The sequence below is a fragment of the Acipenser ruthenus genome, chromosome 4 (genome assembly GCF_902713425.1).
Source record: "Acipenser ruthenus chromosome 4, fAciRut3.2 maternal haplotype, whole genome shotgun sequence".
Lineage (NCBI taxonomy): Eukaryota > Metazoa > Chordata > Actinopteri > Acipenseriformes > Acipenseridae > Acipenser > Acipenser ruthenus.
The window spans coordinates 20,162,358-20,190,099 of record NC_081192.1 but is presented as its reverse complement, the minus strand read 5'-3'; the positions used below and the strand labels follow the sequence as shown (position 1 = coordinate 20,190,099).

The window sequence follows — 27,742 nt, the reverse complement described above, 5'->3', positions numbered from 1 at the left end:
GACAGCACATTCCTACATTTCTGTCGGAGACTCCGCTTGTGAGATTTAAAATGAGATTACAATCAGGATGGAGGCTTGGTAGCAGGATTTAAGGCTGTATTACAGTTAAGACACAGAGGATTTAAAACAGAATTGTGGCGAAATGTACAAAAATGCCTACACACAAAAACCCCAGAAGAATGTGCCCGTGACCATAAGGATTTCATTGTGGAAGACAGCGAAGGAAAGAAGGTACAATTTAATTGTGCAAGTACTGTGGATTTACTATTAGACATATCTTGACAGAAAAAAAAGAAAACGCTCAAGCATTTTGGAAAGTAACCAAAAACACTAATTTCATACAGTATATCAAAAACGAAAGCCCTGAAAAAAAACGATTTACATAAAACTCGAAAATAGCTAAAAATAAGCACCGAAAAATACAATTAATAAAACCTGAAAAACAGAAGCCCTAATTATATTATACTACAAATAAATCTGATTTTTATTTGTTGCACCATTGCCTGTACTAGAAATAATATATTTCTACTTGTTGGGAGGGCAATCCATGTCAAGCAATTCTCAAATAAAATGATATTGTGTAATTTAAGCAGTACCACTGACATTTGCAATCTTTGATTGTTGTTGCTGTTTGATCTGGAGTGAGTGGATCATTGCAAAATCTAACAGAATATAATGACTTCTGCCTTTGTACAATCAGATTATTTTTTTACCCAAAATAAACAATGTTCAGATGTGGGCCCCAGATTGTGCCAGCAGGTTTGATAAAAGCCTGGTGCTAAGAACAATCTTTTCAGTAAGCTTCATCACACTGAAATATTCAAACCAAAGCTTGGTGCAAGGCCTTGCATATACTGTATTTAAAAAAAGTCAGTTAACATCAACAGGTCCAGATTTTCCATATGTGCAGCAGGCTTTGTGAAGAAGCATTGAATGAATTAATTGTAAACAAACCAGTCGAGAAATTTGGGGTACATCATGTTGTCTGGGGCCCCCACCACTTCCCATCCCCCGGCTGCAGAGGCCAGAGCAAAGTCTGCGGTACCAAGGCAGGCCAGTCAAACTTGAATAAGTATCAGTTATTCCAACCCCTATATCTTCAAAGCCACCCATGATAGGTTAATTCAAGAGGTATGTCTTCCTGACACATAGCATTAACCAATCATAGACTTTTTGAGCAATTTGATACATCAACAAAATTGGACTGTTGAGAATGTTGAGCCAAAGTAAAACAGTATGATTTGACTTTCCCTGTAGCCTAAACACATTTGTTCTTGTGAATCATGAACTGTGGAGGTTATTATTACGATTCTCTGGCCTCACTTTCTGGTTAATCCTGGTTATACGTAAGCAATGAGGCACAACAGGGTGTGTGATATACTCTAATATCAGCACCACCACCCCGGAACTTGCAGCCAGCGAATAAAAAAAATAATTAAAAAAGGGTTCAAAATCTTTATAAATGTCCAATGGAAAGCACCAATAGAAACTAATGTACTTTTCTTGCCTTCAGTGATGCGAAGTCATTGATGACATGGTCATAGTTCAGAGAGTTGGCAAATGCAAATTCACTACCGGTCAAAAGTTTTAGAACACCTCAATTTTTCCAGTTTTTATTGAAATGTACGCAGTTTAATGTCTCAATGTACTCTGAAATTAAAGCATAGAACAAATAAACAATTGGAGATAAAAAAAGAAATCATGGAATCGTTTTGTTTAACAAAATTTAATCTAAATTTTTGACTCATCAAAGTAGCCACCTTTTGCAGATATAACAGCCAAACACACTCGTGGCATTCTTTCTACAATGGAAATCAAATATTGTTCGGAAAATTCTTCCCAACACTGTTGCAGAAGTTCCCACAAATGTGTTGCACTTGTAGGTTGCTTTGCTTTCACCCTTCTGTCCAGTTCATCCCAAACCAGCTCGATGGGGTTTAAGTCTGGAGACTGTGCTGGCCATTCCATGATTTGAAGCCTACCGTCTTGTTCTTTTCTTCTAAGGTAGTTCTGACATAGCCTGGAGGTATGTTTTGGGTCATTATCTTGCTGTAGGATGAACCCCTGACCAACTAGGTGTATTCCAGAGGGTATTCATGGCGCTGCAAAATGCTGTGGTAGCAGTTTTGGTTCAGGGTGCCACTCACTCTGTGCAAGTCGCCGACTCTGGATCCAGCAAAAGAGCCCCAGACCATCACGCTTCCTCCTCCATGTTTGACAGTTGGTGTCACACACCGAGGAACCATCCTTTCGCCTACTCGACGGCGTACAAAAACCCTGCGTGATGAACCGAAGATTTCAAATTTTGATTCATCGGTCCATAAGACCTTCTTCCAGTCTTCAGTAGTCCACTGGCGGTGCTTCATGGCCCAGGCAAGCCTCTTTTTCGTATTTTGCCATCTTAGCAATGGCTTTCTTACTGCCACTCAACCTGTCAAACCTGCAGCTCGAAGTCTTCTCTTCACAGTTGAAACTGAGACTTGCTTACTTCAACCAGTGTTAAGCTGTGCTTGAAGCTGTTGTCCTGTGAGCCGCCTATCACGCAAGCTGTTGACTCTCAGAAACTTGTCTTCTGATTCTGTTGTGGCTTTGGGTCTGCCAGACCTCTTCCTGTCACCTTGGCTTTCTTTGCAATTTCTCTAAAGGAAAGACCTACACGCTTAAGGGTTATAATGGTCTGTCTGTCTTCCTTTGTCTTTTTCTCGCCATTATGAGAGCAATATACTACTTCCTGCAGTACAATACTGTCCAAATAATGCTTAAGAGGGTGTAGTAACACAGTCTGTTCCAACACTGCTTTTATACAGACAGAGGGTTTGTAAGTAATCAACAAAAGTTGGGACACCTGTAGGAATTGTTAGCATCAACTTTCAAGGCTTAATTTACTTCCATTGCTGCAGAACAGCTGTAAGTTGTTAACCCATTACTTGTTCCCTGAAAAAGGCCTTTTTGTATAACTCTGAAATGTACGTTATTTTTCAGTTTTTTGTAGCCTAAACTTTTTTTTTAACCTCTGGCAGTTTACCGCTTACCTTTGTACCATTTCAGGTTATTCACTGGACTTGAACTGCTTAAATTTCAATAAAAATTGGAAAAATGGGGGTGTTCTAAAACTTTTGATCGGTAGTGTATATATATATATATATATATATATATATATATATATATATATATATATACATATATATATATATATATATATATATATATATATATATATATTACATACACTAAATATCTGGTTTAAAAATGTTTAGGATTAGACAATGATTATTTAAAACTAGAGGATATTCCACCCACAAAATAGAAAAAGCTTGGTGTTAACACTGCAGGACGTCTCTCAAAATGGCACACTATCCTTTGACACAGCACAGTCAGTCACAATACAGTTTCAGTCAGGACAATCTTGCATTAAATAACCACCTTTATTATAATACAAAATCTTAAAGATTTCCAAAGACATTGAACCCAAACAATGGGTGTCTAAAAATAAAGTAGTAGGAGCACAGCCTCATCCCTTGGAGCATCCCGGTGCCGCCTGCTTAAAAACAAACAACAAAATAATAAATCTATGTGACGTGTTCATCCCGGTGAACAAAAATATTAGGCAGAGGAGCATCGTATACTCCCCCCAAAGGAACAGAGAGGCTGAGAGATTCACGGAGAATCCCAATCCGCTCATAATGAGTGCGCTGTGTTCATCCCGGTGAACAAAAACCAAAACCACACCAAAAAACCAAAAATAAAAATAAAAATATATGTAAATATATGTATAATTATGGCCACCTACACCACATCACACATTTTGCTGAATAAGACAAATATGAAAATAAAAAATGATATCTACTTTTGCGTGACTGAAGGCAACAGAGGGAAGAAAAAAAAATCTGAAAAAGGAAACACTCTCCTGGGGCCCTCTACCTTCAGCTGCCTCCCCTCCAGGCCTAAAAAAATAGCATCATTATACATAATAGGTGACATCATATAGCAAAATGCTGTTTGTTTAGTTTTTCTTTCCATATATGGATAAGATATGGTAGGGTTGGATCCTGGAATGAAGTCCTTCTTTAGAATGTTGGTTCCGGATGTTGTTGGGCAACGAGAATACATTTTTAATATTGTTCTTATGTAGATCTCAGAAGCCTCTGAAGACCACTGATCAAGCTTTTTATGACATGCACAGGAATATTTCACTGAGCAGCTGTGGTTGCAGCTCCAATCCTGAAGGAATGGCACGAATAGTTAAAGGAGAAAAGGCCCTCTTTTTGGAGTCTTGCAGAAACCAGGACCTGGAGACTGCCGGGTTCTGGGCAGTTAGAAACAGCAGCTCCCGAGGTGCGGATTGGGGTCTGGAGGCCAGATATCTCAGCATGGAAGCAATGTGAACAGTTGTGAGCAATGTGAACAGTTTCTCCTTTTAATTTATCAGATTGACTTTGTTTATGAAAGATAGAAAACACCCCCTGAACAGCAGCAGAACCCTGTCAGGCAGCCAGAGGGAGGAAAAAAGGGCAAACGCAACCCACACAACACTCTACGTGCTCCAAATGCACGGAATATGTCACCTGAGACCGAAGTTCAAGGTGCACATGAACTGCAGCAAAAACACCTCGACACGCAGCTAGAAGCAGAAAGAGCAATTAATATGATTAGTACGATATTTATTTTTTTACGTGCTTTAAAATTGTATGGAATACATGACCTGAGATTGAAGTTAAAGGTCTCCTATGCAGCAGTCCGATAATGGATCTAGCAATAGGTTTTGGTGGGGATTTTGCCTTGCCAGAGGAACCCACAGTAGCAGAGATGACGTAGTTTCTAGAAGGACATCCTTGAATGGGGAGAAGCATCTGGAGCACAGAACATTGACAGAGCTACAGGACTCCTTCATGATGGGTGGTTTGGAAGATGGTTAGAGTAGATCTTAAAATGTCCTGCAGTAACATTTTTATCCTGAATGTTGGAGCAGATCCTTGAATGTCTTGCAGCGTCATTTCCAAATTAGAATAGATTTTCTATTGGATCCATTGAGATGGTTTGTTGATCTGCAGTATTGGTATGTGAGTGAGTGATAGAACATCCAGTTTATCAGGGGTTGGAAGCAATACATTAAAGAAACAAGTATAATAGATTCTAAGGCTGAGCAGCTGTTGTAAAAACACGTAGAGATGGCTCTTTATAAAACTTAACTTAAGTAATTCCCTTCTGGTAAGTTAGTCTAGCCTGTGGTTAGAAAAATAATGTGAATGAGGAAATTTAATGTCCCAGGCAAATATTCAAGAACAATTCAAACAATTGGCTGTGTGACATTTAGAGAAATCTGAAAAACAAATCCAGAGGGGATCTTGAATTGTGTTACTTGCAGCCAATGGTATAGTGCCAGGGGATATACAACCTTCTTGCAATGTTAGGGAATGCTACAGGAGACCAAAAAAAATAAATAATAATAACCCAAGGACAAGCGGTTGTAGCATGTTTAACAACGCCGCTGGAAAAAGGCCCTTGTATGTACTTTGACAGATTCTTCACATCTCTGAAGCTCGCAGAAGGGGCTGTTCTGTACTGGAACCTTAGTGAGCAACAGACATTCTAAAAACAAACTGCTTAGTACGAAAGATCTTGAAAGAAGTAGAAGAGGATCAACACATATGGTACTCAGAAATGACAAGGAGGTAGCAATCATCAAATGGTATGATAAGGAGATACTTCAGCTTCTACTTGTGGTTCAGTTGAGCCACCGGTCAGTTGCCGTCGTTGGTCTAAAAAGGACAAATGATACCTTGACGTCCCACAGCCCCAGGCAATCAACAAATCAATAGTTGGAGTTGATCACACAGATCGACAGATTGCTTATTACAGAATTGCCTACAAAACAAATAAATGGACTGTACGGGTAATTTTGCAGATGGCTGATTTGACAGCAGCTAATTTGACAGCAGCAGCAGTGTGGAGAAGTGGTTAGGGCTCTGGACTCTTGACCGGAGGGTCGTGGGTTCAATCCCAGGTGGGGGAACACTGCTGCTGTACCCTTGAGCAAGGTACTTTACCTAGATTGCTCCAGTAAAAACCCAACTGTATAAATGGGTAACTGTATGTAAAAATAATGTGATATCTTGTAACAATTGTAACAGAAATAAAGAAATAAATAATAATAATAATAATAATAATAATAATAAATAATACCTGGCTTCTGTACTATCTTAAGTTCGATGTATCAAGTGTAACGTAAGGTTTTCTTGTGCCTGAATAAAACACAGAAACTACTTCAAAAGTTTCCATACATAGGGCAAACAGTCCACATATACGAGTTGTGGAAGTAAAAACACAAGGTGTCAAGTTTAAAATTCTGCACTATGACATGGCAATACAGATTACCCCAAAAAGCAATAGTTCAAACATTTTAATTTTTTCTTTTTGAATTAGCAGAGAATGCTGCTTTAAAAGTTTCCACACATAAGGCTTGTAGAACTGTTGGCTGTAGTGAACGTGTGTGAATACTTCTAGCACTTTTTGTTGGGGAGGGAGATCGTCCTACGAACTGACCATGGGTCCCTGCGATGGCTGCACAATTTTAAGCAGACCTGGTGGCTCGAAGGTTGGAGCGGCTGGCCACCTTTCAGTATTCCATTACCCATTGTCCAGGCAGACGGTTTGTCTCGTCGACCGCCAGATGATGTTGTGGTTCCATTCCACGCAGCCATACCCGAAGAGATTGACCAAGAAGTAGATGAGGTGAGGGACATATGAATGGCTCAGACTCAGGATTCTGAGTGGCAAAACCTGATGCATCTGAAGAGTGAAGGCCTGGAGCTACACCCAATATTGGAAGCGCATCCTGAGTTACGCAAATTTCTGGGAGTGTGGCAGCAGCTGACTATCTAAGATGACATCTTGAAGAGGTGTGTAAGGGGCCCAACTGATTCGATGTTGGTATATCAGGTGGTCTTACCAGGGTCATTAGTACCAGTAGCCCTGCAGTCCTTGCATAACGATATAACAGGTGGTCATCTGGGGGTAGACAGATTGAGAGAGAAGGTTCGAGTCAGGTTTTTCTGGCCTGGTTGGGGTAATGAGATAGCGCAGTGGGTTAGACAGTGTGAGGCATGTAATATGTATAAAACTACAGGTACTGCCCCTCGTGCTCCCATGTGCAGGGTACAAGCGTTCCGCCCCTTTGAGAAAGTAGGCATAGACCTTATAGGGCTCTTGCCTATTATTTTAAATGGCCACCACCATATTATGGTGATTGTGGACTATTTCTCAAAGTGGGCGGAAGCCTTTCCTATTCCGGACAAAGAGTCTAGTACGGCAACCAAAATATTAGTAGAACCATTTATCTGAGGTACGGGACACCCCACACTATCCATACGGATCAAGGGAAGAACTTTGACTGCACCATTTTCAAAGAAGTATGTAATCTTTTACAGATACATAAGATCACACCACACCCTATAATCCACAATCTGATGGCCTTATGGAAAGATTCACTCGAACCCTAGGAATTATGTTGTCAGCTTTTGCAAACGCTAATGAGAATAATTGGGATGAGTTGATTCCATATGTACTGTTTGTGTACCGAAGCAGTGTGCAAGCTAGTATTAAGTTCACCCCCTATTATGTCCTGTTTGGTCGTGAAGTCATGATGCTAGTTGATTTGATATTTAATTTGGAGCCCCATGACAAATACAGCTCCACCCCTGAATGTGCAGACATTGGCAGGAAGTCTGAAATCTGTATATGGTGCAGTTCAGCGTCACCAAGAGTTAGCGTCAGGGTGACAAAAGAGCTTTTATGACCTTAAGATGAACATTCAGTATTTCTCGGAGGGTGTATGTTTGGGTTAAAAACACTGCACAAAAGAGGGGTAGGTGTGCTAAGTTCCAGAAACATTTTCTGGGATCCTATGAAGTGACCTAAAGGTTGTCAGATGAATTGTAACAAACAAGGGTAGTACATTATAACTGGTTGAAGCCTTGTTTTAACCCCACTGATTCTCAGCCTTTTAGGACCGTCAGAGATCCTATTCAGCAACCCCCACTAACAGAGAAATTTAACGAGACCTGCCCTGCCTGTATTGTCCGGATGCGAATATGAGGAGGCTTGATTGAATTATTGCGACCTTGTTAAGAAGGGGAGGGATAGGTATTTCAGAGCAGGTTAGGAAGCAAGCGGGGAGGAGATCAGTGGTAACACACAGGTGTGTGGAGACAGCGTGTGCATGATTAGAAAGACAGAGGTGTGTGGAACACCACAGTTTTGAGCAAGCTGAATGAACATATGTGTCAAGATAACAACATTAATGACAGCGAGGCTGTAACAGAGTGAAACGGGACAACACAGCGAGGCTGTAACAGAGAAAGTACAACAGATAGCAGACAGCTTTGAAACACTTCAGATGCAGATCGCTGTGTGAAATCTCAGAGCAAGACAAGACTTTTCAGCTACCGATATTGTTGGGGGCGTGCCAGCACACCAACTCAGGCAAGACCATATCTTTTTGTGTAGTGTTAAGCAGCTTGCCCTCCGAGTAAACATTAACCCTTTGAACTGGTTTTATTCAATTAGCTTAATTCAATATTAACCCTATCTGGGTTAGCTATTAGTTCTTTAGGCAGCTACCAAATGCAGCCGAATTAGAAAAGCCAGGGGAGCTGAAGCTTGACACAGAGCAGCTAGCGCAGCATTAGGGATTAGTGGGTGCGTGTGATTTCACATTAGCATTTATTATTATTATTTTTAATCACTAAGTGTGGTATTTATTTAATTGATTGCACCGAGTGCCTTGCTGCTTTTATTCCTTTTTACCTGTTATGCTTGTTTGCGGTGGTTAATGTGTGTTTATATATCAGTAGGTTTATTAGGACACCCATAACCCCCTACACTAGCATTGGCTACCCAGGTGGTCTGTATTATGTACTCCCCTCATATAATTGGTATTGATGAAACTATGACAAAGCACAAATTAGTCTGTCTAAATCACGTAGACCCTTCCTCACAAGACCTGCAACAGTATCAAGTGAGAGTGCTGTTTTTTTAATCGTCCTTTGTTATTTGGGGTAATGAAGTATCCAAATCTTTTTTTAGAAAGCTACAAGTTTAAGATATATTTATTTTCAGAATGGGATAGGGTAACGCTGTAGTTCACAGAGAAGGAGCAGAGAGCGATCAGAATGCTGAGTTTTGAGTTGATTTGAATATTTACTTTTTGCTTTTTTTTCACTACTTTAATTAATTATTGGTGTCCGATTCAGACTTTCAATATCTCATGTACCCTGTGGTTTCCGCTTTTTTTTATACTAGTGGTTATGGATATCTACCAGTGATTTGCCCCTTTTTGAAAAGAAGTGCCAACCCATGGTGATATGCTGTAATATCAACACCCACATGTGACCTGTTTTGACCAAATCAGGATAGAGTATTTAAAATATCCATTTTATAATATAATTTAATTTTCAATATGACCAGGATGGAATTCAATATTATTAGTCAATTGTCCCTTTTAGGCACATTCTGCAGCAAGAATCAAGCAGTCACATATTTCAGGTCACTAAGTGCAGGAGCCTCAACCACAGAGTTCCAGTCGCTTGTCTTAAAGTTGATATTAATTGAACCAATTATATTGCTTCCAACATCAGCCTGAGGGCAGTTTCCTAATAACACTAATACTTGTGACTTCAATATTTTTTTTCTTTCTTGTAAGGTGCAACTGCTACCAACATGTGTTTCCCATAATCCATCAATATTCTCATGATCATAGCTTGTTTTCTAAGTATGACTTAGTGGAGAAATGGGGGGGGGGAACTATTCAATCTTCATGAAGACTCTCATATTAATATTCAGAGAGAATGAAATGCTTGAGGGAGAAGGGACAATCGCATGATCGCATTAATCAGTACTTCTTACGAAGTCAGTCAAGTCAGTCGAATGAAATCCAGCGACAGGAAGCAAACCATAGTTCGCAGGACATCAGCACCCCTATCATAGACATTGCATGGATACAGCTAGTAATGAACCTAATGATCCTTGTGAACCCAGTCAGACAAATCAGCATAAGAGAGAAAAGAACCTCAACGGGCACAAGCCTGGAGTTAAATGGCCAAGAGCTTGTGAGAAAACTGCGTGGGACACAGTAAACACATACTGTATCTCTGCTTTGTGTTGGAAAGGTTAAGTAGAAAAGTTGAAAAGAAGGTGGATAAATTTGGGGACATCATCTACGCATATGGAAGTGAGAGGTTTGGAGTTGAAAAAAGGAAGGAAAAAGTACAAACTATTCCTGGAAAGTCTAGACGGCAGCAGGAGATAGAAAGCTTAGTTAGAGAAAGAAGACAGCTGAGGAAGCAATGGAGAAGAGCAGAACAAAGTCAGAAGGAGGAACTCAGTCTGTCACAGCTTGCAACATTGCGCAGAGCTGAGCGCCTACGGAAATGCTACAAAAAGAAGGAGCGTGCGAGAACTAACTTTTATAAAGACCCATTCAAATTTGTAAAGAAGTTATTCACCAGTGAGAAAAATGGCACACTAAAAGCATCTAAGTTTGAGCTGGAGAGATATTTGGAGGAAACACATACAGATTAAAAAAGGCAGGAGCCTATGTCAATTCCTTTAGACATCCCACCTATCAATCCACCAGAATACCAAATAGAGGACTGTGCACCTAAGTTGAAAGAAGTAGAGCACGCTGTGAAAAAAGCAAGGGCTTCATCATCTCCAGGGCCTAATGGAGTTCCATACAGAGGGTGCAAGAGTGCTTCAGGAGTTCTACGAATCCTGTGGAAATTGATGAAAGTGGCATGGGAAAAACAGGTTGTACCAAGAGCATGGCGCCGAGCAGGTAGAGTCTTTATACCTAAAGAAAAAGATTCTACAAGCATCAGTCAGTTTCACCTTTTTTCAATATTAAACGTAGAAGGCAAGATTTTCTTCAGCATTATTGCTCAGAGATTGTCAACTGACCTATTAAAGAACTGCTTCATTGACACTTCAGTACAAAAAGCGGGCATTCCAGGTTTCCCAGGATGCGTAGAACACATCAATGTGATCTGGCAACAAATTCAATCAACTAAAAAGAAGAGGAAGGAGCTCCATGTGACATTCCTGGATTTGGCTAATGCATATGGTTCAGTGCCACATGAACTTCTCTGGGCAGCATTTGATCTTTTCAGTGTACCGATGACAATAACAAATTTAGGGAAAGCCTACTTTGGAGATTTGCAATTTAGTTTTTCAGCTTCAGAATTCAGCACTACATGGCAATGCCTAGAAGTTGGAATAATGGCAGGACGCACCATTTGTCCACTGGCTTTTACCATGGAAATGGAAGTAATCATTAGGGCATCAAAATGGGTAGTGGGAGGAGAGCGCTTGGCTTCTGGAATGCAACTACCACCAATTCGAGCATACATGGATGGCATTACAACCATGACTACAACAGTAGCCTGCACTAATCCGTTATTGGGCAAATTAACCAATAACATTGAATGGGAACGAATGCAATTCAAGCCCACTAAATCAAGGAGCATCTCTATAATTAAAGGTAAAGTAGTAGATAAAATTCTCTGCATTAATGGTGGGGCAATACCAACAGTGTCTGAGAAGCCAGCAAAAAGTCTTGGGAGATGGTACGATGGGGATCTAAAGGACACAGTTCGTGTAGGAGAAGTTAGACAACAAGCAGTGGAAGGGTTGAAGAGCATAGACAGCAGTGCTTTACCAGGAAAACTCTGGTGCTTTAATTTGGTCTACTGCTGAGGCTGCTGTGGCCACTGACTGTGTACAAGGTTTCTTTGACAACAGTAGAGAAGCTGGAAGCTTTAATCATTTCATACATCAGGAAATGGTTGGCAGTTCCACGCTGCGTCAGCAAAGTGGGACTTTATGGTAAAGGAATACTGCAGCTACCCGTATCCGCTCTAACCGAGGAGTTTAAGTGCGCCAAGGTCCGACTGGAAATGACATTAGTAGAGTCACGCGACAAATGTGTAAGGGAGGCAGCACCTGTGTTTAAAACTGGAAGTGGGCAGCAAAGAAAGCCATGGAAGATGCAAAGGCTGGAAGAGGGGGTCTTGGTTTCAGTTCAGCTCCTCCTACATGGCACAAGGCAGCCCCAGCTCAACGGAGGTAGCTGGTAGTCAACGAGGTGCAAAAGCAGGAGGAGAGGATGAGGTGTGTAAAGGCCATTTCCCAGGCCAAGCAGGGAGAATGGATGAGATGGGAGAGTGTGGAACAACGTAAGATTGGCTGGCAAGACCTATGGACGATGGAACAGAGCAGGATCAGTTTCCTCATAAGGTCAACATATGATGTTCTCCCATCACCACAGAACCTAAACCTCTGGGTAGGAGAGGATCCCTCATGTCCTTTGTGTTCATCACCTGCAACATTAACCCTTTGCAGTCCTATGTCGGACCAGGTCCGACATTACAATTTTCCCTTTCCGGTCCGACATCATCAAAAAGACGTAAAACACAGGTCTCTAGTCGTTTTTTCTCCGGAAAAAGCTGAGAAAAACATTCAATGGCCGAGTGAGACTGATAGGCAGCGAGACTGCCATCACTAACCTTCGACCAGATATTGTGGTCTGGATCAGCACGCCTTGTTCACCTGGTAGAGTTAACAGTGCCATGGGAGGATGCTGTAAATGAGGCATATGAGACTAAGAAACTGCAGTATGCTCAACTAGCCGCTGAAGCGGAACAGCGAGGATGGAGAGTCCGGGTTACCCAGTGGAGGTGGGTTGTCGAGGATTTGTGGCACACTCTACAACCCGGTTTCTCAGACACGTCGGATTCAGTGGCCAAGAGTTGCGTTGCACAGTGAAGAACTTATCTGAAGCAGCAGAGAGGAGCAGCAACTGGCTGTGGTTGAGACAAAATGATTCTGGTTGGGGATCTCAAGCACAATAGAAAGAAAGAAATGCTGATGTAGGTAAGTTAGCTGGGCTGAGTTGAGTGGGGGACGGAGGGGGGTGATGCTGGGGCACCAGAATTACCGTTGAGCCCTCTTGAGGTGTCGTGGGCTAGTCGATGAAACACAGAGGATGCCCACTTGAAGACCCCAGAGATGTACCCCACTTAGCTCAATCCAGACGCTTGCCATGCTGATGCGCTGGGGAGACTGCACTGTGGTTGATCCCCGGAGCCAGCATCACAGCCGTTGTGTGTGCTGATGCGCTAGGGAGGCAAATAAGCTGATCCCTAGAGCCAGTATTACACTTCAGCCATCAACACCAGACAGAAGGATATCTACATCATCAAAAGGAAGGATACACAGATGGATCACATTAGTTTACAGTAAAAGAAGCTATCTCTTAGTTGGTGCTTATCTTGGCAAGAGCCAAGTTCAAATCAGCATGAAGTTTTAACATCTATTCTCATGTAATGGAAATCATTAATCTTGATACACACAGATATAGTTGTATGTGTTCATACAATGGTGTAGCAGTGTATTTTACACCTCCAGGGCCATGTCTTGGCTGCCCCAAACCACTTGTTAACTCAAGTTTAAGAATGATTTGAGACACTGCAGTTTGGGATGTTTTTCTTCCGATGCTCTCATGATGTTGGTTAGGTTAAAGTAGCTTTTGGGAAACAGCCCCTTGGTTGGTTCAGGCTTTTAAGATAAAGGTAAGTGTGTGTCAGAGAAAAAAAAATATGTTCAACTAAATTTAAAACTAAACAATGCAATGGTGTAGTTTAAACTGTTTCATGTATCACAATAAAAAACGTTGCAATATGAAAATTAAATTGAATTTTGAGAAACAAGGGCTGTGTCAAGTAAAAACGTACCGTCGGTCGGTGAGCTGAAACACTAATAAAAAAAAAGTTTCTGGTTTTACAGATTTGCATGCAAAGGATTGCCATTTTATTGAAGTGTCTTGTCTTTTTGTGATTTTTCCATAATTGGGTTTCCATTATAGAAGAGGACGGAGGAATGAACATTCCGTAGGCAATGAATATTCATTAGTAGAACGTCTTTGGCAAGATATTGAAAACTAATTTGTATTTGAAAAGCAATGCAAATGAATTATTCTGACATTTGTATCAAGAGCACAAGCACAAGTATTTAAAAACAAAAAAGTAATTGTATTCGTTTTTTGTATCATTCCTTGAATGTCTTCTAACAATTCCCCTTCCTCAGTTTGAAAATTGAAGATAAATTAAGGACTTGAACATAGCTGAAACAACATAGCTATGCATGACCATTTAACTTTTTAAACATAGGTCATTGAATAACACAAGGGAACTGTATGGTCACTGGGTAAAAACAGGGGTTTAAAGCCAAATGCAATTTTTATTATTCATGTGGTTCTTAAACAATAGCAAAAGCCCCATCCACCTCTCCCTGCTATTACTGTCATGTTTATAAAAATACTATAGCTCAACAAATGTTTTTTGTTCTTACAAACCTGACAAGGTGGAACCCACTCACTATTTGTCGACAATCCCTTACACAAGCAGTAATAATTTGTATTTTTGGATGTAATAACTTTTTGGAAAACATACTGTAGTTACTTATTTTATTTGGTGAGAATTGGTCACACTGCTTCATCTTCTACAACAAAATAAGTCACTTTTAGACAATGCACAGAAAAACAAAACAAAAATATCCTCTCCTCTCCCCTGACTTTTAAATGGGTGAAATTTAACAAAAAAGTGCAGGTACTCATATGCGCAGCTGGGTGGAGCAGACCTGTGGTTCATTTTTTGTTGTTACTACACGCAAACATTAAAGAATTGAGACAATTTGAGTGCTAATGCATAAATACTTCTAAAATGTATAGATATTGGTATGCTGTACATTTCTTAATACAAAATAAGCCTTGAAAAATAAGTGATCAATTATAACCAAATTCACCTGAAATTGAAAATACTGAAAGCTTTGTACCCTCTGCATGTATCACTCAGTCATGTACTGTAATAGAACACTTAAGTTGAACCTTAAATGATAAGTATTAAGAAATATTACACTATATGGTGACTGCTGTAGAGAGGGAGTTTTGTTTCAAGTAGCTTAATAATATAATAATAATAATTTATTTCTTAGCAGACGCCCTTATCCAGGGCGACTTACAAGATATCACATTATTTTTACATACAATTACCCATTTATACAGTTGGGTTTTTTACTGGAGCAATCTAGGTAAAGTACCTTGCTCAAGGGTACAGCAGCAGTGTCCCCACCGGGGATTGAACCCATGACCCTCCGGTCAAGAGTCCAGAGCCCTAACCACTACTCCACTGATAAAAAGATATAAAAAGGTAAAAGTTAAACAAGACACAATAGGGGCATGGCACCAAGTGAAAGCCTTGGATTAGAACAACATTCAAATCTTCTTTTTCTGGAGATCATGATGGGGGTGTCTTGTGTTTTTAACTTTGTCAGCAGCTCAATGCTTACTTTTAGCTATCCAAGCCTGGACATAAGAATCAGGGTTAAACTTCTCAAGAGGTGAACTGTTTTAGGAACAACAGGGCTGAGGTTCGTTCCATTGAAATTGCAGTGCACATTGAAGTCACAATATGATTTAGCTGGCTGAAGCTTCTTTCACATTCAGCACTTAAAATTGTAAGTGAATTTACAGCAGTCATCAAATGTTTAATTCCTTCAGGCATAATTTCCCCTCTAGTTTCCTTACATTCTCTGTAACCAAGTAATACTGATTGTGATTCAATCTGAAAATGTTTGCAGGGGTTCTTGCAAACCTCTGTGTCCCCATGCACCATGCCCATGTCATCAGGAAAGTTCCATGGGTACAAGACTTTGAGTTCCTCTATTACTTGCTTGTATTTAGCTTTCCCTGTCTGGTCACTATTCACTATTCAGGCTGTGAAATAATTGATCCTGTCTGATGACTACGTCACATTTTCTGCCTTTGTGCATAGCAACAGTTAAAAAAGCCTCTCTTGAAGTCCAGAATACATGGCCTTTTCTTTGTTATCCCTTTCCACCTTCTCTGAACTCTACTTAAAGTGTGGATACAATGCTGGATCGCATTCCTAGACAGCTTTCACAGCTATTTGACTTGAGGCCACCAATTTGATGTCGACCACTTTCCCAGATTTTAAGATCTCTGCCTCTAGTCTTTCAGCAGTGGTTTAAGCCAGCTACTTCCGTGATTGTGTCATTAAAACAGAGCTCCAAGCGATGTGGTGCATCAATGCAAATGTTGACCCTTGGTAATAACTGAGCAACATCAGATTTCCATCCTAACTTGACTGCAGCCTCATCACAGCACAAAGCTACCAGACACTCACTGAGGATTTCCTGAGATATTCCAAATTTGGCAAGGCTGTTTATTAGTAGAGCTTGAAGTATCAGAAAGCTCAATCAAACAGAGTAATAAAATTACTTGGACCACTCATGTCACTGAGCTGCATTGTCAAATACACAATTAGTGTTGTTTTATTGCTTATGGATGTGGACTCATGAATAATAAGTGCGAGTTTAGGTTTGGCTGGAACTAATGCAGGCATCAAATTTTTGTGCATTTCTCCAGAAATACGGTGCAGAATATTTGCACAGGAAATTGTACAGAGACGTCCAAAGTCAGAGCCATTCAGTATTTGTAATTTAACATTTGTTTCAAATTCAGTAAACAGCATGTTTAGTTAAGCGATTTTGTCAGTTGTACGAAACACTCCATCCGTACTTGCAAATTGCTTCTTTGTCACTCTACCTGTTATGTTTTCAAGCCCACATTTTTTAGCATTTTCTATAGTCCTCAAAGCAGCATTTGGTAGTCTTTTTTTCTTAAGTGACGTGTTGTTTTTCTTTAGTTTCTCCATAATGTGTTACACTGGTACTTGACCACTCAATTGATATTTTCATCCCCAGAGTTTTTAAGGCACTTAGATTTCCAACCTCCTTGCCATGCTTTGCAACCCAATTTTTTATTTTTATTTTGCCATTTCAACTAAGGCTTCTTTTCCATGAATTGCACCTTCTAAGTCATTGTCCAGCACTCTTGAAGGTTTTTTGAATTTTTGATTTTATCAGCACCTGTAGACACAGGCTCAATCTCTTATTTCTCTTTGTCTGGTGTCACACTCACGATCAGCTAACAAGCCACTGCTTAACAGTGTCACTTTCATCGTTCCCACCATTGTCACTAGCAGATTGCTTTTTGAAAAAAATTAGTCAGTTTTGTTTGAGATGCCATCTTGTTTTAGATTTATCCTCAGATTGCTTCTTTTAACTGTTACAGTAATCTGTTTATAAGAATTACTGATATAAGAATCAACCGCATATAATGATCAAAACCACTGGGACCAAATCATTCCTATACAACCAATTTAAAATAGTCCACTTGTAAGAATCAAGCAATCCACTTAGAAGAATAGTTTCGGGGCAAACTGACTACATGTAATACGGTACTTGATAAAGTGCAATGACGTGTATAGCCAATAAAAGCTGTTTTTGAATTTGATCACATCTCGCGTGATTAGGCACGTATGCAGCGTGGATAGTGAAATGATGCAGGAAACACTGCATTGTTTGTAATTTCTTGTGTACCAAACAAGAAATACCAGAGATCACAGAGGTCTGAAATTCCAGAATTGTGAAATGATTCTCTGGTGCAGTACTTAGGTACACTAATAGGCGTTGTACAATGAGATCTGGACCATGTACATGCCAAGCTTCTTTACCATGCCATGGTCTTCCTTGCAGCATTGTACGGCTCCAGCATCTTGTCTGACCTATCCACGCCTCCCATGTATTTATTGTACTCCAGGACACACTTTGGCTTGTTTGTGTATGTGTCCTAACCTCGCACAGGAACTGCTACAATAGCCTCATGGTGGATGGTGGGGAGGAGGTACACATCTTTTTTGTCTGTGTATTTAACTGCAGGCAGTTCCTCACAGTGCAGAGTGCTAGTCTCGCCACACCTTTGTTTGATGGTTACCAATGCTGGCATGTTCCCATGCTGTGCCAGATATTGCTGAGTATACAATTTGGTTTGGGTTACCAAATGTTCAAAAAATTCATCAGTGATAAATAACTGGAATCGGTTAATTGGGGGGGGGGGGGGGGGGGGGGCGGGGATAGTATCAATAAATACTAATCAAAATTGTATTTCTTTCTTTTTTTTCAAATATAGAATGGGAACAATCAGATACAATATATAATTATGAATAAAAGTTTCTCAATTATACAAATAGTTATTCTGTGGATTTTTTTATTTTTAATTGGGGACGGTAAACAAATAAAATGAGATCTATATCTATATAAAATTATAAAGCAAGAAAAAGGATGTAATAGGGATTACAAAATAAAAAAGATACTTGAAACAATATATTACGAAGATCAATTTTTTAAGAATAGGCCAAACCTAAACTTCTACCTAAACTTTCTCTCCAACTCAACCAGACACAACAAAGTCTGAGATAGGTTTCAAGTACAGCAACTGGAATTTTAAAAATAACTTTCAGTGCTTTACAAATTGAGATGCTGATTTGTGAACGATGATGTCTAATTTGTGTAACTAATATGCCTGTTTTTATGATGCTGTGGCAGATTTGCTGAGACGTGACTTCACGACAGAAGCAGGAACGTAAACACTGACACCAAGTCTGCAGTTTTAAACAAAAGACGCGGTGGCGCCATTTTATTTAAATAATACAAAAATATAAATAAAAGATTTAAACAAAAAACACTTGCTCACAGAGCAAAATAAAAAAATTAAACAAAACAAAATCACGAACACAAAAACAACACAGGTCAGACTGGGCAGTAGCCTTCACTGTTCCTGTATTTTTAAAGTTAAAGTTTAAGTTTCGTTTTCTCTCTCCTCATTCTCTCCACTATCGCTCCTCATACACCCCCACCCTGAGTGCAGCAAGCTGCAGGCTTTTATGCAGGTGACCATCTCCTGATTTAGCAACAAATTAATCACTTAATTAATTCGGGAGATGGCCACCTTCTGCACAAGGTTTTCTAATTACTGTGGACGGTGCTACCCATCCACGCTACTAAACAAATACAATAACAAAACAAAACACGACTACGCCGTCTCATAAATACAAATAAACAATACCAAAACATACAGTGCTTCGCCGACAAATATAAATACAAATAACACGGCGGTACGCCGTCACAAATACAATAAATAAATCATAACGATAATAATACTACAACAAAAATAATACTACAAAACCCTAAAGGACGGCACCTCGCTCGTCCTATATAATAAATACATAAATCACAAAACAAATACAAAGTAACACGGGTGGAGGGGGGAAACCCTGCTCTAAAATAAACAAACCCTGTACAAGGCTGCTCGCCCTGTTACAGATGCTCTGAAAAAAAGGGATGTATTTGATATATTCTATTTTTGTAAATGCGAAAAGCATATTTTATCTTAATAAAAACATCAAACTCCATCTTTGCTTGCTCTCTGCTTTTCTTGTGGTTCATGCATTGCTATTTCCCAATAAAATAACCTGTGCTGTTAAACTAGGGCAAAATTGGTAAACATTACATTTTAGGGAAGCAGTGTGGAGTAGTGGTTAGGGCTCTGGACTCCTGAACGGAGGGTTGTGGGTTCAATTCCCAGTGGGGGACGCTGCTGTAGTACCCTTGAGCAAGGTACTTTACCTAGATTACTCCAGTAAAAACCCAACTGTATAAATGGGTAATTGTATGTAAAAATAATGTGATTTCTGTATAATATGTATAATGTGATATCTTGTTACAATTGTAAGTCGCCCTGGATAAGGGCGTCTGCTAATAAATAAATAATAATAGTTGCTCTTTCTTTATTGAGCTGGCGTAGTCGGATTACTGCACGGCATGGCGGTGACTTTGCCTCGAGGTAGCTGCCCATGGTTCTATGCTGGGTTGGCTCAGTTACCTCAGCCCCCCTTTACAATTGCATGCACAAATTCAATGAAGGACAGAGATGCAAGCCCAATTTTCTGTTTTAAAAAATAAATTACCAAGTGATGTATGTATGTGAAGATCACAACCGAGAGTTTACAGTAACATACGATCTGTTCATTTACATGCTCACTCAGCTATACTTTACACAGTGCCCTCACAGGTCAGGAGGGAGATTTATCACCAAGAATTTTTTTTTTAGGCCACAGAAAAATAATGGTACCAATCTTCATCAAACTTTTATTGTATTAAATCAGTCCTAGCCTATGTGACAGCACTGGTTTTTATAAAAGGTAATGATTGCAGATAACGGAATACATGATTCTAGTTGATGATAATTTTATCAATAGAAATATTATGTACATTAAAGTACTTCTGTATTTACATTTATGTATTTTAATATTTTGTCCATAGACTTTTTTTCATTCAAATGTTTAAACTGAAAAATTCAGGAAGGTTTTGTTTATACAAAATGAAATATAGGAAATATTAGAGCTGCTCCGGCTCTATGCTTCAGAGCACTCCAGTGACCCTGGCTCCAGCGACCTCCCCCCGGCTCCAGCTTCGCTCAGGCTCCAGTGACCCCCCGGCTCCAGTTCCATTCTGGCTCCAGCGACCCCCCCGGCTCCAGTGTCCCCAGCTCCGGCTTCAGCGATAAATAAATAGAGAACTAAGTTTGTCTGTTTCATCAAAAGGGTACAATTGTACAGTTAACTTATATATGCTGTGAGACATTGTCAGTATTTTAAACTCCCTGCATTAAAACAGTTAATTAACATAATAACATTAACTGTTTATTAAATAATTGCAAGGTTATTAGTCCTCCAGCTAATTGGTGGGATAATCCTTTGTACACAATCAGGATTCAGTACATATATTCTAAGAATGTCTTGAGAATTACATCTGGCTGTCCCAATATACATTAAAAATAATTGTCATGGCTTCTGACATAGGGTGAAATTACATAGGAAAGACTTTAGGCTACAGAGATGTGAGGTCAGAGAGAGGCCAGATAATCAGTTCATGCTCACAGTCTGATTAGAGTGATGGATGGGATTGTGGGTATGGCAGACTATATTGAAGAGGCACCATGCCAAGTGACCAGTTAAACCAACATATTTAACAGAGTTCATCTGACAATGCTGAATTTGCACACAAAACATGCTTCTCTTTTGTACCATTATAAATCAAGTACATTGGCCATACAGTAATTTAAAAAAATAAAAAGATGAGTAATTGGACTGAGTAGAATAAATACATATAATATTAATCTTAGTGCAAAGCATGTTCCTTAATTGCTTTGGAGATTGCAGTTCTATGATTGTACCATTCCAACTCTATCTTTTATTTATTTTTATTTTTAATAATAATTATCTGCAATAATCAAGCAGGCACAAAATCTAATTCCCGTACTGCATGATTCTTTCTCTAAGCTTTAATCAGTGTCTAGAACCTTTTCTCCTCAGCAGTAACACAACAATAAGCTTTCCAATATGCTTTGGTAAAAATAACATTTTAAAATCGTTGTTTTTATGTTAACAACCAAGGACATTAATACACTCATATACAAGTGTAATGTTTACATATTTATTATATGTTTTGCATTAAAACTAAACATTCGTTTGGGTAACACTATTAAGCATTTATTATGTACTTATTTGTGACTAATTAGCACATAATACATCATCTATAGCCTCCTAAAAATGATTTGTTAGGTACTTATTATGCTTATTCTCAAACATGTCTTACTAACAGGTTACTGGACATTAATAAAGGATTTTCATGCCTTATACTGAAGTGAAGACTGTTCTTGGCCATATTAGGTCCTACTAGCTGCTTGTATATGATTAATACCTTGGTAATAAAGCAGCAAAACAAAGTGGACCATGCATGGATATCACTCTATCCCAGAGTTGGGCTTTGTTTCCAATAAATGGCTTATTAGGAGGATATTGGTCTCTAGTCTAAAGTGAAGGCTTACTTTTTGAAGTGTTTCTTTAAACCTTCTAATTCTTTACTTACTGTTATTTTACAATAACCATGCAGCACACCGACTTGCACAAGTTAACTGGAAACTTCCAACTGTTTTATTTTCACTTACTACAGAACAGGTAAGTATCTGGTTTAGCACCACCTACTGGTCAAATGTATTTATTGTTCCTGCTTACTGAATTGGAACTAATCTATAGTAAACAATTTAAATTCAGTACTTGATACAAAAATATATTACATCTCCTCCCACTTTAGTCAGGAACAAATTGTATCCCTCCTCCCCTTCAAAATGGCTGTCTTGAATGTCTGGACAACGCGTTCAGCTTCTCCATTAGAGGAGGTGTGATAAGGTGAAGTGCGTATTTGCTTTATCCCATTGCTTTTCAAAAAGGTCTTGAATTTGTCAGATGTGAACTGTGTACCGTTGTCAGACACAATCTGCTCTGGCAATCCACATATTGTGAACACATTTCGGAGAGCATCTATGGTCTTAGTTGAAGTAGTTGTTTTCATGGGAATGATGTGGGGCCACTTTGAGTGAGCATCTACCACAACAAGAAACATGTGTCCAAACAGTGGTCCAGCAAAGTCCATATGAAGTCTCTGCCATGGACGTTCTTGCCATGCCGACAGGTGCAGTGGGGCTGGTGTAGGAGATGGCTTCACATCTTGACATGGAAAGCAGTTGCCAACCATGCTTTCGATGTCTTTATCCAGGTTGGGCCACCACACATGTATCCGAGCCAGTGCTTTCATTTTTAAGATTCCCATGTGACTGATGTGCAGTTCTTCTAACACTCGTTTTTGGAACTTTGGAGGGACAACAACTCTGATTCCCCACAACAAGCAACCGTCCTGCAGAGTCAGCTCAAATTGGCGTGAATAGTAGGGTCTGAGCTGAACTATCACTTTGTGGGATGCACACCATCCTTTTTGTGTGAACTGGTGGACTCTGGAGATCTCTCTGTGTTTCAAGCTGGATTTGTTCTGCCTCAACAAGTAACATTTCAATTTGGTTTACATTGAAAGTAGTGATTTTGCTTTGGGTTGTAGAACAGTCTTGAAAGTGCGTTCCAGCGTCTGCAGTCCCATGGTTCTCTGTAGAGGGAAACTGTATTTCATACTGACAGGCAGACAAGATCAGTGCCCAGTAGCAGCTGCAACTGTTAGAATTTGAGACTTAGGGCTCAGCAGCCAGGTCAGTGGCTTGTGGTCTGTTATCAGTGTGAATTTTCGCCCATATAGATACTGGTGAAACTTTTTAACTCCATATATAAGTCCCAGAGCTTCCTTTTCTATTTGAGCGTAATTCTGCTCTGCTTTGGACAATGTGCGCGATGCATAGGTGATGGGCCTTTCACTGCCATCAGGAAATGTGTGTGAGATGATGGCTCCAATGCCATATCCGGATGCATCACATGCCAGGCTAACGGGCAGTTTCTCATCAAAATGTGCCAGGACTTTAGCAGAAGTGAGCTCTTGCTGGAGTTTCTTGAAACTCTCCTGACAGGCTGGAGACCAGTTCCATTTTGCTTCTTTTCTCAGAAGACTGTTCAGTGGAGCTGCCAGGGTGGACAATCTTGAAATAAACTTGCTGTAGTAATTCACAAGTCCCAAAAATGAACGAAGCTCATTTACATTTCTAGGCTGTGGAGCTTTGACTACTGCTTCCACCTTACTGGGTGATGTTGAGAGGCCAGTTTTGTCAATCACTTGTCCTTGATATTCCACTGAGGGATTCAAGAATGAGCATTTTGATTTCTTGCAGCGAATGTCATACTGTTTTAGTTGCCCCAGAACTCTGCTCAGGTTCTCTAGATGGCTTGTGAGGTCTTTTCCAGTGATGAGCATGTCGTCATGGAAACAGATTACACCTGGAAGGCCCTGCAAGATTTTGTCCATGGTCTGCTGAAACAAACCTGGTGATGATGCAATTCCAAAAGGCAGTCTTTTGTATTGGTACAACCCACGTGTGTGCTAATGGTGGTGAATCTTCTAGAATCTGCGCAAAGCTGCATTTGCAAAAATGCCTGGGAGAGGTCCAGCTTTGTGAACATATCGCCTCCATTCAGAGCTGCAAACAGATCTTCAATCCTTGGTAACGGATACTGATGCACTTTCAAGAAGGGATTAATGGTAATTTTGTAGTCACTACATATTCTGATGGACCCGTCTTCTTTAACTTCTCCAACCCCAGCCAGCAACTTCTCCAACCCCAGCCACTCTGCTGGATTCCTCCCTCTCCTTCACTCCTTCGACTTCTGTCTCTCTCCGTCCCCTCCTACCCACAAAGCTGGCCGTCAACTGAACCTCACCTTCTCCAGGGCCTGCTGCCCCTCCACCCTCTCTGTCACCCCCCTGGACCTCTCTGATCATTATTTCATCTCTTTTTCTATGTCTCTCCCCCCTCTCCCTGCTCCTCCTACCCCCACTGTCACCTCTCGCCGTAACCTCCGATCTCTCTCCTCCTCTGTCCTTGCCTCCACTGCTCTCTCTCACCTCCCTCCTATCGACTCCTTTTCACAACTCTCCGTAGACTCTGCTACCTCCACCCTCTTCTCCTCACTCACCTCCTCCCTCGACTCCCTCTGTCCCCTCACCTCCCGACCTGCTCGACCCTCCCCTCCCCATCCCTGGCTCTCCTCTGCGCTCCGCTCGGCAAGAATCACACTGCGATCTGCTGAAAAGAAATGGAAGAGAACCAAACTCCCTGCTGCCCTAGACCTTTACCGCACTCTCCTCTCCTCCTTCTCCTCTACTCTCTCCTCTGCTAAATGTGCTTATTTCCAATCTGTAATCCAAGCCTCCACTAACAACCGACGTAATCTATTCTCTACCTTCTCCTCCCTCCTAAACCCTCCCCCCTCCTCCTCCCTCCTCTATCTCCCCTGATGACTTTGCCTCCTTCTTCTCTTCTAAAATCTCAGATATCCGCAAACTCTTTAACACCTCTCCCTCCCCCGCACCCCCTCCTGCTCCAACCCCTACACCCACTACATCCCCTACTAACTTGCCCTCCTTCTCCACCTTCTTGCCCCTCTCAGACTCTGACCTCTCCTCCCTGCTCCAGGGTCACAAACCCACCACGTGTGCCTTGGACCCCCTCCCCACTCACCTCTTTCAAGCTGCTGCTCCTGCTCTACTCCCCTTCATCTCCTCCCTCCTCAACACCTCTCTACTTTCTGGTATCTTTCCCTCTGCCTTCAAAAAAGCCTCTATCACTCCCCTCCTCAAAAAACCTACCCTCGACCCCACCTCCCTCCAGAGCTACCGTCCTGTCCCTCCTACCCTTCCTCTCCAAAACCCTCAAGCGGACTGTACACCGCCAGCTCTCTGCTTTCCTGTCCAACCACTCTCTGCTTGACCCTCTCCAATCTGGCTTCCGCTCTGCTCACTCCACTGAAACCGCCCTCCTGTCTGTCACCAACTCACTTAAGTGTGCCCGAGCTGCCTCTCTCTCCTCTGTCCTAATTCTCCTTGACCTCTCTGCTGCCTTTGACGCTGTTGATCACTCTATTCTACTATCATCTCTCGCTGACCTGGGGATCTCTGGCACTGCTCTGGCCTGGTTCTCCTCCTACCTCTCCAACCGCACTTACCAGGTAACCTGGCGTGGAGCAACCTCCTCACCTCACCCTCTCTTAACTGGAGTCCCCCAAGGGTCAGTCTTGGGTCCTCTCCTGTTCTCTCTCTACACCCGCTCCCTGGGCCCCCTCATCGCATCCTATGGTTTCTCATACCATTTCTATGCTGATGATGCTCAGATTTTCCTCTCCTTCCCCACCTCTGACTCCACCATCTCCTCCCGTATCTCTACCTGTCTGTCTGCTATTTCCTCCTGGATGCACTCGCATCACCTCAAACTCAACCTCTCTAAATCTGACCTCCTTTTCTTTCCCTCCTCCTCCCCCTCCTCTGATCTCTCTATCTCTGTTCCTCTGGAATCTACCACACTCTCTCCCTCTTCCTCTGCTAAGAACATCGGAGTCACCCTGGACCCCTGCCTCTCTTATTCCCAGCACATCTCCACTCTGGCACGCACTTGCTGATTCTTCCTGAGCAACATCCGAAGAATCCGACCCTTCCTCACCAACTACGCTACCCAGCTCCTGGTCCAGGCCCTGGTACTCTCCCGCCTAGACTACTGCAACTCCCTCCTGGCTGGCCTCCCTGCATCTGCCACCCATCCGCTCCAGCTCATCCAGAACTCTGCTGCCCGCCTGGTGTTCTCTCTGCCTCGCTTCGCCCACGCTACTCCACTACTCCGCTCACTCCACTGGCTCCCGATCACCGCTCACATCCAGTTCAAGACTCTTGTACTAGCCTACAGATGCCTTGACCAGACTGCACCCAGCTACCTCCAGACCCTCATCTCTCCCTACACCCCCACTCGACCTCTCCGCTCCGCCTGCACTAGAAGACTGGCTCTACCTCCGCTACGCTCCCCTGCCTCCAAAGCCCGCTCCTTCTCCACCCTTGCTCCGCAGTGATGGAATGACCTTCCTACAGATGTCAGGACTGCCCAGTCCCTGACCACATTCCGGCGCCTCCTTAGGACTCACCTCTTCAAACAGCACCTGTAGAACTCCTCTATTTGTATCCTGGGACACTATCACCCTTCATTTAAATGTGCTTTATTTTGCTCTTATCTGCCCCCTATTTTACTGCATTTAATCCTGTACTTCAGAATACTGTAATCTGCCAAGTGTTTAACCTGTAGTATTTTGTATTTAATCATATCCTGATGTAACTATCACTATTTAATCATATCCTGATGTAACTATCACTATTTAATCATATCCTGATGTAACTATCACTATTATCTGCTGTATTATTGAATTGTGTTTTGTCACACTTGTACTTTGCTTGAACAAAAGTTATTGTATTTCTTGCTCTTATTGTATTACTTGTATTGTAACACTTGAAATGTATTTGCTTACGATTGGAAGTCGCCCTGGATAAGGGCGTCTGCTAAGAAATAAATAAATAAATAATAATAATAATAACTACAGGGACAATGGGAGCTGCTCAATCTGCATAGTCCACTTTTTCAATAATATGGAACTTTTCAAGGCGTTCCAACTCCTGTTCAGTCTTCTGTCTCAGTGAGTAGGGGACTGAACGTGGTTTGTGAAATCTTGAAATGGCTTCAGCCTTCACTGCAAATTTTGCTTCAATATCTTTGATTTCCCCTAGACCTTCTTTAAAGACTCCAGCATACATTTCTAACAGCAATTGCAAACTATGATGGCCTTGCACTTTGTTTATGTTGTTCCAGTCCAGCCTAATAACTTTCAGCCAGTTTCTACCCAGTAGAGATGGGTGATTCCCTTTTACAATGATCAGAGGTAACTGTGCAGTCTGATCTCCATATTTAACTTCAACCAACATTTTCCCCAGTATTTTTACAGACTCACCAGTGTAGGTGCTCAGCTGAAGGAAGGTTTTCTCTAGTGGGATTTTCTTGAAAATTCTCTCCCATGTATTCTCTGAGGCAATGGAGACAGATGCTCTTGTATCAACTTCCATTTCAATCACTTTACAGTTTAAAGCAATGTCAACTTTAATTCCTTCATTTTAATTCAGATCAGACTTAATGCAGTACAATAGCTCTTCGGCATCGTCACTGTTAGGTTCACTTTCGATTTCATCTGAACTGACGTTTTTGTATTTCGTTTTTAAGTAGTGCGCCTTTTTCTGCTGTCGGTGGTAAGCTTTGGTATGTGGCCTATCTGTATATGCTTCAGAACAAGCCTTCGATGGCGGTGCGGTTTTACTTTGATCAGTCTTCGATCTGCACGCTCGTTATATGTCCCCTTTTTCCACAATTGTGACAATCAGTTGTTTTCCATTTACAGTTTTCTGAATT

General features: G+C 41.1%; 1 pseudogene; it reads right to left on the bottom strand.

The window, feature by feature from the left end:
* Nucleotides 1–22,128: 22,128 nt before the first annotated feature.
* On the bottom strand, nt 22,129–27,096 carry LOC131736990 (uncharacterized protein K02A2.6-like; annotated as a pseudogene).
* Between the last annotated feature and the right edge of the window lie 646 nt (nt 27,097–27,742).